A 13,441-nucleotide genomic window follows, 5' to 3' on the forward strand; every position below is an offset into this window, starting at 1 on the left:
TTTTGAGGAGGTTGCTCTGTGTATATTTATGAGATGGGTTCCAGTGGGAGCCAAAACAACCAGTTGTATAAACAGAACAGAAACAAGGCCACGTAAATAGGCCTCGCCACTGCCGCCCACCTGCCTGGTTTGTGGTGGGCTCTAAGTCTGTGGCTTCCACCTATTAAAGCAATGCGACACTGAATGACACGTTACTGTAGATATCCTTTTTATTTCCCTAATTAGACCTAATTCACAATTACAAATTAATAATTTTTAAATAAGAAAGTAGGGCTACCTTATATTTAAGTGTTTAGAATTGTAATGCAGATGAGGAAAGAGCTTTCACGAACGCCGTGAAGCTTTAAGAAATAAAATAATATTTTGACAAATGAAGAGTTTGTAATTTGAACTTCACCTTCTGGGTCACGGAACGGCATGTAAATCTTCAGTGCTGCCTGTGCCTGCACAGACATTATTTGCACTTATATTTTGGGTGACATTGGGCTTTATCCTAAGCAAATGGATATATCTTTCTTGGTTTTGGCGTTATTTTATGGATTTTATGGAGTCATCTAGCTTCGGAATGAGCAGACTGATGAAGTGTGGAATGTAACACCAAATGATAAGCGCTTGAACTTCATCCAGCAAAAACAGGTCTGAATCAACATGCACCAGGACTGAGCCCTTCATCCCTTTCTTAGAGGTTCACTTTCTAGTCACCCATTTGTTTCCTGTCCTCTTTCTACTCGAGTGATTTAGTAAAAGGCTCGCGCGTCTCCCCGTGACTGTCGGTCTGTCCCGTCCATGAAATGCTTGATGAGGAGTAGGCAGGAGGGTTGGGTGGATGGGAAGGAATGGGATGGTTTCCTGGTTCTGTGTATAATACCCCTGGATGCATGAATGAGTAATGCATGCCAGGGGCGGGCATGGGAAGCTCCAGCCTATGATAGATACAAACAGTGAGAACATCAGTAGGACTTGTCACAGGTTATCAGAGCTACGAGCGAGCAGATGCTCCAGAGCCCAAGTAGCTCGCCGTGATCGTATAGTGGTTAGTACTCTGCGTTGTGGCCGCAGCAACCTCGGTTCGAATCCGAGTCACGGCATTGCGGGTGGCAATGTCACGGCAGTTTGGTGAGGTTTTTAAATCACACCTTAAAAGTATCTGGAGGGTAAGGGTTGATAGTGTGCGTTTTGAAACCGTTAGAGGTGCTTGTGAATTAGGGAATACATATTTCGATATTATTTGAGCAGTCATGCCCCCTTTTTAGATCCTTGTTTTACTAGCTTGGGGAGAGAATCTGTTATGTAAACAATTTGTGTGGATAGCAGCGGTAGACATTATTCACGAAAAGGAAGGAATTACCTCTTCCGCTCAGTTTGAAATACACCGACCAGTTAACTTGCTGATGATGTGGAAATTATGTATTCATGCAGATAAACTGTCTCCACCGATCTCTGTTTATCCAGTGGTTAGGTGTAGTGTTTTCAATTGTCAGTGTAAGACGACCTCCTTCTTTCTGCCGAAAACAGTCTTTGTTTCTACTATAACCGTTCAGTTCATTGCTGTCTGTTGTAGGTGATGTCTGTGATTGTTCTCGCCATGTTTACCTGTTTGGCGGTTCTATTCTTGTCAACCTCAGATATACTAGGATGACAAACTCACCTCGTTTTTTTGGTGTTCACTTTTAAAGGATGTTCAGGCAGAAAGCAAAGCATGCGAAGCATTGGTGGTTCAGTGGTAGAATTCTCGCCTGCCACGCGGGAGGCCCGGGTTCGATTCCCGGCCAATGCAGCAGCTCTAAATTTTATTTCGCATTTTTGAAGTATTATAAACTGGAGCTGAATACAGCCTTGAGCTAAATAATTGCGACACAGGCAATAAATATATTCATTTTATATTGATTTTAAAAGGGAGCAGTCCAGCAAATGTAGGAGCACCTTCCACGCCAATATAGATAAATACTTCTACAGTTAATGCCACGTCTCGATGTTGGTGTGTACTAATACTTTCACGCTGCAGCACCCTCTCTGGCTCCTCTGTGCTTCAACTGTTTTCCTGAGGATGTGACTGGACGTATTTTTTTGTAGTTAAAGTCAAACTTATAGATTTGTTTAAAAATCCTGTCACTCCCTGGTTCTGCGTAGACAAATCGTAGAAGAGTCCAGAGCTTGAATTTCTCACAGATCCCACTATTAGGCAGCAAAAGGTTGAACTGTCGGCTTTAGGGCGGTGCGGCGGGTGCCACCGCACCGGGGACCTGGCTCAGACGGACGAAATTTGACATAATGAAGCAAGATAAAGCAGCCTGGAGAGCTCTTTGCCTGCTCTGCTTTTTTGAGGGACTAATATCTACAGATGATGATTCTGGTGGCAAATGCACATAATGCAAAAATGTATGATTTATCTGGTCACAAATATTACTCACCATAAAGTATCCCAGGGGGTTAACATTTCCGCTGCAAGACACAAAATGTACCATGCAGGCTACAAATTTGTGTTTTGTGTGGATAGGTGATTGTGTTACTGCTTTTGTCACACACAGAGGTCCTTTTGTTATCCGGAGTTCATAAGTCACAACCCTTCTCATATAGTGCCTTGAGCTAGGCACTAGCATCAGATCACTGCATGCAAATTGCAAGGCATAGGTTTAGAATATTATTGTTTTTCTCAATTTTATGGCAAGACCGGAGGCTCTTATTATGCTTCTCGATCTTGCTTTATTTTAAATAGCAGCAGTCAAGAAAACTACATTTCCCATGAGGCTAAAGGAACAGGCAGCCAATGGGAAAAGAAAACGTATCGGCATGACCACCAATAATAACACCGAACATACTATAAACACTATACTTGACTGCGACCAGCCCTCTTTCTTGCTGCTCGCAGTCAAGATAAGTGTTCTAAATTCTTTCATTCTATCTATATGTGCGTGTTAATCTCTATAATTCCTATTTAGTTGCATTTATTATCTATTGTATGCCGCTTTGCAGCCGCGCGGCCGTGTTTCTTCGTCTTTATTCATTTTAGTGCTCCCTCTCCTGCATACTTGCCCCCCCCCCCTTTTGCCCGCCTTCCGAGGAACGCGTGAACGTTCCATCGGCCATTTACTCAACACGACGCTTCACCGCGGCTCCGTCTCACCTCAGACGGCCGCGCTCAACGAAGATACAGCTTACTCACTCCCCAACCGGGTTGCTCCAGCGCCTGCTCTTCTTCTCCGAGTCCAACACTTTTGACCTGCCTCTTCACACCGGTAACGCCCCCGTGGGCGTGTTCTCCCCGTTTCTGTCTCCACTAGCTATTTTTTAACCCTTTTCCACCCAAATTACATCCAATATGACTGATAATTCCAATAATGACGATGATGTATTTAATCAAGACCTTGATAATTTTATTAACAATTCAGTGGCAAAAGCCATTAATAATTCAATGGGCAAAATTACAAAAAAACTTCAATCCTCTATACAGGATATGGTTTCCAAATCCTTAATGGCCTATTCTGCGGGGGAATACAGAAAAAGAAAAATTAAGGATGTGCCTGCCCATAAAGCCCCCAACACAGTCACCCCAGATGGCGCTAGCTCGACTGGTGAACCTTCTTCACCCCAGATTGAAGAGAAGTCTCCTCCAAGGCCTCCTTCTAAGGAGGGGAAACCCAAACTAAAATGTTCCGAAAAGACTAAACATGTTTTAGCTGCGCCACAAAAAAATATTATATCTCATATCTCTGAGACAGACGATGACCTGGGTGACTTAGATGATCCAGATGACGACACAGATATCTGGGGCTCCCAGTCTCAATCCTCCCCTCCCCCCAAGAAAACAAAATTTGATTTGACTACTAATCCTTTTACAGCCAAACAAATCCTGGACCCAGACGGCAATCCCATGTTTAACCCTTCTTTCCTCCACCACCCCAACTCTACCGAATGGTTACCCTCCTCTCACGTTGCCGACTATATTTCCTCCAGACTAAGACTTCCTCTAGACAAGCCCACTAGGTCCAAACTAAGATCTGAATGTCCCAGACCGTCTCTTTCCTCTAATATTACCTCTACCCCATCTATTGATCAATCCCTTCTTACCTTCTTTTCTAAATTTGGTAAAGACCCCCGTAAGGGTGTTGATAAAGCCTGGTGCAACATCCAGGACAAACTTTAAGATCTCGTAGGTCCTTTGGCCAGAATTTTCGATATGGCGGAATCAGCCAAAACCGAAAATATAGACATTGATCCCGCAGAACTGTCTTTGTGGATCCAAAGAGCCTTTTGCCTCCTTGGCAATGCCAATTCAGCCATCATTCACGAGAGACGGAAAGGTCTCCTACTTAAATTAGACCCTAAATTGGCCAATCTAGCTTTTATCAACCCCGGCATAAAGGCAAATGGTCTCCTCTTCGGGGATTCATTCATAAAAGACTTAGGGAAGTTTGTTTCCACTTTCGCCTCTATAGACAAGGCACAACAATCAATTAAAAAAGTGTTCCACCAACGGGTTTTTGGCAAGGCCGGTACAGGCAGGAGCCGCTTTACCGGCCGTTCCTTCCGATCACAAGGATCTAGAGGCTCCTACAATTCCTACAACTCCAATTACGACTCACAACCCTACAAACCTCAGTTCTATCCCCAACGTGGCAGAGGCTCCTGTGGTCGTGGACAACGCGGCTCCATGTTCAGTTACCAACAGGGTAAGCCCCAATTATGGCCTTCCTCCTGTAGGCCGCCGTCTTCGCCATTTCATAAAAAAATTGAAAGGTATTACTTCGGATTCATGGGTTCTCAACACAGTTCAAGGTTACACCATAGAACTTTATTCAGTCCCAGATCAATTATCCCTCCCCCCCCCTCTTCTTCTCCTCAGAAATGGTGTCCCTAATCTCATCAGAAATCCAGTCACTTCTTCTCAAACAAGCCATACAGATTTCCCGTCCGGATCCTTCCAATTTTCTCAGTACCCTCTTTCTAGTCCAAAAGAAGACCAAAAAACCAAGAACCAGTCATCAACTTAAGAAATATCAATCGCTTTGTCGTATACAGACATTTCAAAATGGAAACCATTATTCACTTAAGAGATATTCTTCTCCCTCACGATTACATGGTTCATTTGGACCTTCAAGACGCATACTTATCCGTACCCATACACGTATCTCACAGAAAATTCCTCCAATTCCAATGGCAAGGACAAACATACCATTTCTCTTCCCTTCCGTTCGGCCTTTCTTCAGCAGCCTGGTGCTTCTCAAAAATAATGAAACCGGTTACGACTCACCTCAGGTCCCTGGGAGTCAGATTGCTCATTTACCTAGACGATATCCTACTAATGCACCAGGACTGTCGCTCCCTTCAACACCACCTCCAAATTACCTGTTCTGGGTTTTCTTATCAACAAAGACAAATCTGTGTCTATTCCGTCAAAAAGGATAGAATTCCTGGGTTTCATAATCGACAGCTATTCTGCAACTTCTGCAACAAAAGGTAAAATCCATGAAATCAGAGATCCTGAAACTGCTTCAGAGTTCTCAAATCTCTCTCAGATCCCTAGCCAGAGTTGTGGGTCTCCTCGCCTCCTCAATCCAAGCCATCTTCCCCGGCCCTCTTCATTATTGGGCCCTCCAAAGATTAAAAATCCGACACCTCAGAAGAGGACTTTCCTGCTCAGAGACCATCAATCTCGACCAAGAGTCCCGTCTAGAGCTTCAATGGTGGATAGACAATTTAGATTCCTGGAACGGCAAGACTATCTTCCCGTCAGCCCCAGATCTTGTGTTAGAATCAGAGGCAAGTCTGACGGGCTGGGGCGCCCAATGTGGCGCAATCTCGACTGGACGTTTCTGGTCTTCAGAGGAGTCCAAATTGCATATCATCTGTTTAGAGATGCTTGCGGGCTCCTTTGCAATCAAGAGCCTCTCAAAAAACAGAGTCCAGTGTACCATCCTCCTCCGTAGGGACAATGTGTCAGCTGTCCGCTACATAAACCATTTAGGGGGCACCAGATCAAAACCCCTAGCAGATCTGGCAAAAAGCCTTTGGGAATATTGCCTTCACAACAAAATTTCCCTGTTGGCAGTGTATCTTCCCGGTTCCCTCAACGATGTCGCGGACTGGCATTCTCGTTACCTCAGAGATTCCAGCGATTGGAAACGTTACCCCTCAGTACTCCAAACTCTCTTTCACAAATGGGGTCCCTTAAAAACAGACCTATTTGCGTCTCGTCTAAATGCACAACTCCCTCTGTTTTTCAGTTGGCGCCCGGATCCTTCGGCCCTGGCTTCCGACGCTTTCCTTCAGGACTTGTCATCCACACTCAATTACGCCTTTCCTCCATTCCTAATGATTACCAGAGTTCTCGCCCAAGTCAGGCGCCAAAAAGCTTCTTTAATTCTGATAGCTCCATGTTGGCAATCTCAAGTGTGGTTTCCCCCTCTCCTCGAACTAACTATCGACTTTCCAGTTCTCCTTCCAATTTTTCCTTCCCTTCTTCGGAATCCCATCGGCTCTCCTCATCCTCTCATCCTCAACAGTACTCTCACCCTATCGGCCTGGAAGGTTTCAGGTATCCCCAACCTCCCGTCCCGATTTCGACAGAAGCTTCAGACCTCATTAATAACGCCTGGGCTCCCGGCACTAGAAAGGCATACAACTCCGCTTGGTCTCGTTGGTCAAGCTGGTGTATGGGAAGGTATATCGATCCCTTTTCAACCGATTTAAATTACATTATAAATTTTCTTGCTGCGCAGGCCGGTGCAGGTAAGTCTAACAGGACAATCAACCTTAATAGGTCAGCTATTTCCCTACAACATACCCACATCAACGGAAAACCGATCGGGGAACACCCCTTGATATGCCGCCTTCTTAAGGGAGTAAAGTTTTCTTTCCCACCGTTACCCAAATATTCCAAACTATGGGATGTCAATGTTGTATTAAACTTATTTATTTCCTGGCAGGACAATGCAGACCTTTCTCTAAAAATGCTTTCAGCCAAACTAACAATGTTACTATGTTTAGTCTCTATTAAACGTTTATCGGATGTCAAAGCACTAGATATTTCATCTCGCCAATTTTCCCCTACAGGTGTTTTGTTTATTATTAACAAATGTACCAAAACAAATATACGTTCAGCGTTTTACCCTTATTTTCCCAATCAACCCAAACTATGTGTAGGACAATCTCTCAAAGTCTACGAAGACCGCACAGCCAACCTCAGAACGTCCTCATCCCAACTCCTCATTTCTTTCCGCAAACCCCATAAACCTGTATCATCTGCTACTTTAGCCAGATGGGTACGCTGGATCATGACCTTAGTAGGCATAGACACATCAGCGTTTGGTGCTCACTCCTCCAGGGGTGCCATGGCTTCCAAAGCATTTTGGGTAGGTTCCAGACTCGAGGACATTCTGAGATCGGCTGACTGGTCTAATGATTATGTTTTCATAACTTTTTATTGTAAACCAACTCATACAGCAACCTCAATAATAATTAACATGCTTTAAAAAAGCATGATAAGAGCATCCGGTCTTGCCATAAAATGTAGATTTTCCTAGTAATTTATGACGGAAAGTCTTAATTTTATTAAAGACACGGAGGCGAGAATTATCCCACCTCAGATTCTTTAATCTTTGTCGATTCTTCTTCCCTCCCACAGCAACAACCAACCAACCAACCTCAGAACCCTTCCTGATCGCCGGATGATGCCTCCAACATTGTCAAGTTTGATCACCCATCTGCCTAACGTTCACCACAAGCTGCACTCATCTACCTGGGCTTTCCCGCTCCTCAAGTCATGGATGAACTTTTGCCAAGAACTTTGTTCTCTAATTTTGGCGGTTGCCATAGTCGTTTCTATTATTCCCTTATTTTCTCACACAGACTAGCCTCCTCGCATCAAGAAAGAGGGCTGGTCGCAGTCAAGTATAGTGTTTATAGTATGTTCGGTGTTATTATTGGTGGTCATGCCGATACGTTTTCTTTTCCCATTGGCTGCCTGTTCCTTTAGCCTCATGGGAAATGTAGTTTTCTTGACTGCTGCTATTTAAAATAAAGCAAGATCGAGAAGCATAATACTCGCCTCCGTGTCTTTAATAAAATTAAGACTTTCCGTCATAAATTACTAGGAAAATCTACATTGTTCTTAATTCTTATGGTGCTAAAAGGGTTCAGTTGGCTAGCAATACGATTCTATTAATATGACGCCACCAATAGTGTTACATTCCACATCCTGAGTTTATGAGGCAGAATTACTACCACTCTGTGCCTGGTTAGCATAAAAGAGGTGAGGCAAACATGGTGCAAAGTGCACATCATAAATTGTATTGGAAAGTAGCCCTAAAGTAACATATAGTATCACTATATGCTACTTTGTGCCAAAGAAGCGTACCATGGGTGGTACATGGATGTTCATGGACCCAAAAATAGGATTCTAATGCTAACCGCCATCTCTAACCAATATCTATTAACTTTGGTATAAAGGGATTTGTATCCAAAAATTATGCCTCCTTCAGGAAGGCGTAAAGTTGGGGAAAACATTTATTATCTACAGACCTTACCAACTTTGTATGTGAGTTTTACATTGTAGCGCACTTGCAAACTGTTAAACATTGTTGAAGCATAAAGGTTTGTGCTGGAAGGTTACTCTTCCAGTATAAAACCTAAGCTTGACATCACACACACACCCTTGCATTATGGTACATGGGTGTATGCACTGGCAGAAGGCAGCCTATGGTCCGGCAGCACTAGACAGTAGAGCAACAGCACCATATCTCAGTAAACCCGGAGGTGTTTAGGCCTGGGCAAAAATTAAATTATGCGTAGTAATCGGTGTAATTTTGGTAATTGCACGTTACTCTGCCAAATTACAGATAATGGTGTGATTATATTCACTTGCATAATTAAGAGTAATTTGGAGGAAAAGGTCCAACAGCAAGAGCACATTCAGCAAGTGCGAGCTGCTGTTCGTAATACTGTTTATGTTTTGTTGCGTTTAGCTTTATCTTCTTAGCATAAAATGAATCCCCTTGTCCATTTTGGTTGCCAGAGTGCATTTTGAACCAAGAGCCTATTGCTAAGGTCCAGGAGTAAGTTGAGGGAAAATCCTACTGCAAGTGCATATTTGGATAGTGAGAGCAGCTCCTCACGCTCACTATTCATGTTCTGTTGCATCTAGAGCAAATTCTAAGCTATTTCGTAGTGCAAAATGCTTCCTAATGTCCATTTTGGATGCAAGGGGACTGTTTTACACTAAGAAAATAGTGCTAAATATAGAATTACTCTTTGTGCGTTAGTCTGTGTAATCTCACAGAATTTGTGGGTAATTCTGTGTGATTACACTACACGGAATTCCATGGTATGCCCACTGCTAATGCTGTTGTGCTCTCTTCTAGCCACACAACACAGTGCACCACAGAAACTGTAGTTGCTGCGCTGCATAAGAACATAACAAATCTACCCCTTAATTTCTCCAGACAAAGCGCTCTTAACATATAGGTGGTCATTATGAGTCTGGCAATCACTTGACCTCCAAACTCACGGTGGCGTTGGACCACCGCCAAAGCAGTGCTGTGAGGACTACATTATGACCACAGCGGTCATGCCACGATTGGACCCTTTTGGATTACGACCTCGTTCTCGGCCAGCAATTTCATTGCGGTAACACGCTATGAAAAGGCTGGCAGAGAATGGGTGCAAGGGGCCCCAGGGGGCCCTGCAAAGCCCATGCACTTGGCAGGTCCCCCTGGCCAGCAGACAGTGAACATTGCAGGGGTGCTGGTGCACCCTGCATCCTCAGCATTGTCGTCTGCTCGATTACGAGCTGTAGAGAATGCTGTCGGGTGTTTCCCAGTAGGTCAGCAGCCAGATACTCAGGTTTCTGCCCGCCGACCTAGCGGGAAACGCTTAATGGGCCCGGCGGGAGGTAGCCACTATGGCAGCAACCTCCCCGTTGGAAGTTTGCAAACAGCCTAAACCGTCCGCCAAACTCGTAATCAGGCCCATAATGTTTACCACATGTAACTCCTAAACCTTGTAGATCTCATTGTCATAAGTGACATTTCCTATACATTGATTTATGCACTTGTATAGCTCATTTCATCTGTGTTATATAAAGCGCTCTGATGCCCCACATTGGGATGGGTAGAGCTATAATATAGATACATGTGAGAAAGGGGCTAAGGAGAGATGAAGTACATCTTTGCAGGGTGGTAGTGGTGCAATCTGTGACAAAGGGGGTCATGAGGGTTCCAAACAAAGATTGTCATACTGGGCACCACCAATGCTAAAGCCAACTCTGCCTAGTATCCTAAATAGGTCTAACACTTAAACCCGCCCCTCCTCACCCTTTAGCTATCCCATGCCACTTAGTCCTGTGGCCTGTCCCACTCAGGTGAAGCCAGCTGGTTGGGAGGAGTTTGGGAGAGGGGTAGGAGGGGGATTAGTTCTTCCATTTGCTTCTCAGGCTCCGCCCCACTGACCACCACTGTTAGATAACATCATTTTCTCTCATAGTATCTGTGTGTAGGTCTCCTATGTTCCATTCTCTTTAATTTTGTTATTCCTTTGATTACCACTAGCTGTCTCTGCATTTTATATCTTCCTCTCCTGCTTCCTTTCTCAGTTTATGCCCTCGGTTGTGTCTCACTCTCTTCCATGGTCCTTTTACGTGCCCACTTTCTGTGTGGTTGTTTTTTTCTGTCTCTCAGATTCTATTAGTATTTGCGTCTTACTGTCTTTCTCTCTTTTCCTCTCCCCTCTTGGAACAATGCCCCCTCCACTGGCTAATTTAGTTAAGACTTTGGGGCAGATTACGAGCTCTGCAATGTTGGGACCGCCGTACTGTCTCTGGCAGTCTAACCGCCTCCTCCTTCGTGGTCCGAACGCCCAATTACGATACGTGCGGTCCACCCCCAACATTGGAGCTACTGCGACAGCAGCGGTAGGGACAGCTTGTGTATAATGACCTGCCTTTACACTGAAATTTTCATGGCAGGGGCATGCCATGAAAAGGTGGACAGAATGGCAGGTAAAGGGCCTCAAAAAAGGGCCACAAGGCAAATAAGGCCAAGTGGATTGTGACCGGGACCCATGTTGTTCCCCCCTGATGCCGGCAATGTTGATGTGCACACTGTTTGCCATGCACGACATGGTGCATGGAAACAGTGCACCCAACTTGCTGGAGGTTCAGCAGTGTAGCTGGCAGTGGCTTGAGGCTCTGTCCATGCTGCTGCATTGACTGCGCCGCCGACACACTGCCAGCCGCAGAGGAATGTCATAATGCGGCAGTCAGGATGCCACCGGCTTGGCGACGTTCTCCTGCCACTGCCGCAGTGGTCTGGCGGTCCGACCGCCAAACTCATAGTCAGGCCCATTGTCATTATCACAACTCTACTTGTTAAATCTTGTAGCTACAAAAAGGTAAGCTGACAACAGACACAACCTTTGTCTTGTAAGTGGAACATTTCAGGATATCAGCATTTCCCGGTGTGGCGACTGAAACAGGGAAACAGTAGGGGAGCAGGGGGCCATAAAAAATGATTGTCTCTAAGTGAGGGACCATTTTTATCGGGAGACTTGGGGGAACGCTGGATGGAAGGAATTTGTGGCTCCTCTCTGGTTCCAGAACTTTCTGCCACCGAAATGAGAGGAAAAATGTTTTTGTTGGCCAAATGTTGAGGTTTGCAAAGGATTCTGGGTAACATAACGTGGTCAGAGCCCCACAAGTCACCCCATCCTGGATTCCCCTAGGTGTCTAGTTTTCAGAACTGTACAGGTTTGCCAGGTTTCCCTAGGTGCCGGCTAAGCTAGGGGCCAAAATCCACATCTAGGCACTTCGCAAAAAACAGCTCTGTTTTCTTTGTGAAAATGTGATGTGTCCACGTTGTGTTTTGGGGCACTTCCTGTTGCGGGCGCTAGGCCTACCCCCACAAGTGAGGAACCATTTTTATCAGGAGACTTGGGGAAACGCTGGGTGGAAGGAAATTTGTGGCTCCTCTCAAATTCACCAAAATGAGAGGAGAGGTTTTTTTTTTGGCCACATTTTTGCAGGGTGGTAGTGAGGGAATCTGTGATGAAGGAGGTCATGTGGGGTCCCCAACAAAGACTGTCGTACTGGGCACCAGCAATGCTAAAGCCAACTCTGCCTAGTACCCTAGATAGATCTAACATTTAAACCCACCCCTCCTCAACCTTTAGCTATCTCATGCCACGTATTCCTGTGGCATGTGCCACACATATGAAGCTAGCAGGTTGAAAGGAGGTTGGGGGAGGTGTAAGAGGGGGACTGGCTCTTCCATTTGCTCCGCCACACTGACCACCACTGTTAGATAACATCATCGTATTCTCAGTTTATGCCAGGGGTTATGTCTCACTCTCTTCCTCGGCATGCCCATTTTCTGTATGGTTGTTTTTTTCTGTCTCTCAGATGTTATTTACATTTGAGGGTTACTGTCCCTCTTTCTCTCTTTCCCTCTCACCTTCTTGAAGCAATGTCCTCTCCACTCTCTGATTCAGTAAAGACATTGGGGCTGATTACGAGTTCAGTGGTCTTGGGACCGCCATTCCTTCTTTGGCAGTCTGACCGCCCAATTATGATCTTTGAGGTCGGACTGCCACAAGACTACCACCACCACCACCAACACTGGAGCTACCTTGACAGCGGCTGTAGGGGCAGCAGTAGTCTATGTTAGTAGTGCCGGCATTGGCACTGCCATGTGTATTATGACCAGCCTTTCCGCAGACATTTTCGAGGACACTCCCATGAAAAGATCGGCCGAAAGGCTGTTAAAGGGCTTCACAAAAGGGCCCGTAGGCCCAAGTTGTTCCCCCTGTTGCCGGCAATGTTGATGTGCACACTGTTTGCCATGCATGACATGGTGCATGGAAAAAGTGCACCCGACTTGCTTGAAGTGCAGCAGTGTAGCTGGCATTGGCTTTAGGCTCTGGCCATGCCACCACCTGGACTGCGCTGCTGACACACCACCAGCCACCACCAGCGACGTTCTCCTGACCACTGCTGCGGTGGTCTGGCAATCCGCCAAACTCATAATCAGGCCCATTGTCATTATCACTACTCAACTTGTTAAATGTTGTAGCTACAAAGAGGTAATCTGGCAACAGACACAACCTTTGTCTTGTAAATGGAACACTTCAGGATATCAGTGTTTCCTGTTGTGGTGACTGAAACAGGGAAACAATAGGGAAGATGGTATACACAAAAATGATTGTCCCTAAGTTCCTCCTCCTCATTCCAGTCGTAACCTTTTAGGTGATCTCCACCTCATATGTGACAAAGAGCAAGAAGTACAAACCAAAACTCCACACACCTTATGGGTACAATAAATACAAATTTCATGTTTTTTCTCATGTCTCATCACTGAGCTAGGACAGAAAGCAGGGATTCCTACTGGTCTCAGATCTACATAGTCATGCTGGGATCTCTCTGTGACGGGCACATGGGGAGAGGGTTATGCAA

At 45.3% G+C, this 13,441-nt stretch overlaps 1 long non-coding RNA gene and 2 other non-coding genes across 3 annotated transcripts; all 3 read left to right on the forward strand.

Moving 5' to 3' along the window:
* Positions 1–767: 767 nt before the first annotated feature.
* Positions 768–8,040, forward strand: LOC138268354 (uncharacterized). The gene is made up of 2 exons (XR_011199985.1): positions 768–1,116; positions 7,625–8,040. It is a non-coding gene; the product is annotated as an uncharacterized lncRNA (long non-coding RNA).
* TRNAH-GUG (transfer RNA histidin (anticodon GUG)) lies at positions 1,017–1,088 on the forward strand. The gene has a single exon. It is a non-coding gene; the product is annotated as a tRNA-His (tRNA).
* TRNAG-GCC (transfer RNA glycine (anticodon GCC)) lies at positions 1,707–1,777 on the forward strand. The gene has a single exon. It is a non-coding gene; the product is annotated as a tRNA-Gly (tRNA).
* Positions 8,041–13,441: the final 5,401 nt, after the last annotated feature.

Source organism: Pleurodeles waltl, chromosome 12 (assembly GCF_031143425.1).
Source record: "Pleurodeles waltl isolate 20211129_DDA chromosome 12, aPleWal1.hap1.20221129, whole genome shotgun sequence".
Taxonomy (NCBI): Eukaryota; Metazoa; Chordata; class Amphibia; order Caudata; family Salamandridae; genus Pleurodeles; species Pleurodeles waltl.